Genomic DNA, 2,108 nt, shown 5'->3' with positions numbered 1-2,108 from the left:
CATATGGGGCTGGCGCCCTACTCCTTGAGCCACAGGCACCGCCCCTATGATTTTCTTAATAATATTTTCTTTCTTTTTACTGTAGTTTTTTTTTTTTTTTTACTGTAGAATTATCTTTTTATTTTGAGTAGAAACCCACAGTAATTTTGGGGGGCTGTAATTAAGATTTAACAGCACTATAATTCTAACAAATAACTTAAATATCCTCTTGAGTTAAATATAATAATATTTTATAGATATTTTGGAACTTCAATATTGAGACTACAAATACATACTAGCCTACATCTATCACCAATGACTCATACTATTTCTTTCTAATGAATTGACCATTACATTTCCAAAGTTCTGAAATGGCCAACAGACCATAGAAAGATAATTCTTTAGGCGCCTACTTGAAACCAGCAGCTTCAGCAAACTGCTGGCCTTGGTTCAGAATAATATTTTCTTTTAAAATTCAATCTAATTCAAGTTGAGGGGGAAGGGGATTTTTGTGCTCCCAACAGATGGGCATAGTGTGAAGATGTACAGCACACCTGCTGGGTGTGAGACATAACTCCAACAGGGGATCCTTACCTAACACTGTAACCTCATCATTTGTACTCTCATATTAATCTGAAATAAATAATAATAATATTTTCTTTTCTCTAGCTTACTTCAAGAATACAATATATGATAACATGTAACAAACAAAATATGTGTTAATTGACTGTTTATATTATTGGTAAAGCTTTCAGTCAATAGTAGACTATCCATCGTTAAGTTTCAGGGAGAGTCAAAAGTTATGTATAGATTTTCAACTGTAGGGGTAGGGGGATAGCACCCTAACTACCACATTGTCCCTGACTCAACTGTAATTACCAAATCCAATGTCATAAAGCTTCTCCCCTATGTTTTCTTTTAAAAGGTTTTTTAGTTTTATGTCTTACATTTAGATCACTGATACATTTGGGATTAATTTTTGTATATGGTGTTAGATAAGAATTCAACTTTATTCTTTTGTATGTGGATATCTATTGATGCCAGCACCATCTGTTGAAAAGACTATTCTTTCCTCATTGGTTTTAGAGCTCTCGTCAAAAATCACTTAACCATACGTAGGAGGGTTTATTTCTGGGTTCTCTAGTCTATTCCATTGGCCTATATGTTTGTCTTTCTGCCAGTACCACCCTGTTTTGATTATTGTGGTTTTGTTGTAAGTTTTGAAATCAGGAAGCATGAGTCCTTTAGTTGCGTTAGTCTTTTTCAAGATTGCTTTGGCTATTTGGGGTCTCTTGAGATTCCACATGAATTTTAGAATGAGCCTTTTCTATTTGTGCAAGAACATTATCTTTGGGACTTTGATAGAGATTGCATTGAATTTGTAGATCACTTTGGTTAATACTGACATCTTCACAATGTTTAAATCTTCCAGTCCATGAACATGAAATATGTCACCATTTATTATGTCTTCTCTCATTTTTTCAGCAATGTTTTGTAGTTTTCTTTGTACAAGTCTTTCACCTCCTTAGTTAAATTAATTCCTTTTTTTTTCATTTTAGCAGTGTTTAATGAAAGTTGCATATAAGATTATTTTATTCCTGCATCTCCTCAATTGTTTCTTCCTTGTACTTACCCTTTTCCTTTCTTACTTGGCAAGATTTGGCTTTTCATTCAAGGATCTTTTTGTGATCTTTGTCCAGTTTAAGCCCAGTAATAACCACCTTGTTGGGGTGAATGCCCACATGGACAGTTGTGCCATTAGCCTTTTCCTGCTGCACCCGCTGAGTGTAGATGACATATTTCTTCCTGTAAACCTGGACTACTTTACCAATCTGCTGACCTTTATAATGCCCCTGGAACCTGAACTTCATCATCCTTTCAGATGGGCATGGATTGAACACTGTACTTCTGTACTCAGCTCTTTGGAAAGAGGGGAAGACATAATCTTCCTGCAAATGCGGGAAGGTGCATTGAAATGTCTTTTGCGGTTCTTGCTTCCGTCTGAAGTCACAAAGGGATTGAACTTCATTTTGGCCACTGCCTCTCCCAAATTAATTCCTGAGTATTTTATTCTTTGTGATATAAATGCAATTGTTTTTGTGATTTCATATATATATATATATATATAT

The 2,108-nt window shown here is 34.9% G+C and overlaps 1 non-coding gene and 1 pseudogene across 1 annotated transcript; both read right to left on the bottom strand.

Moving 5' to 3' along the window:
• Positions 1-302: 302 nt before the first annotated feature.
• On the bottom strand, positions 303-439 carry LOC111728180. The gene has a single exon (XR_002775557.1). It is a non-coding gene; the product is annotated as a small nucleolar RNA SNORA2/SNORA34 family (small nucleolar RNA).
• A 1,109-nt stretch (positions 440-1,548) lies between these two features.
• Positions 1,549-2,008, bottom strand: LOC100944128 (annotated as a pseudogene).
• Positions 2,009-2,108: the final 100 nt, after the last annotated feature.

This window comes from Otolemur garnettii, unplaced genomic scaffold (genome assembly GCF_000181295.1).
Source record: "Otolemur garnettii isolate 467f Iridium unplaced genomic scaffold, OtoGar3 scaffold00142, whole genome shotgun sequence".
Classification (NCBI taxonomy): Eukaryota; Metazoa; Chordata; class Mammalia; order Primates; family Galagidae; genus Otolemur; species Otolemur garnettii.
This window is presented reverse-complemented; position numbering and strand designations above follow the sequence as displayed.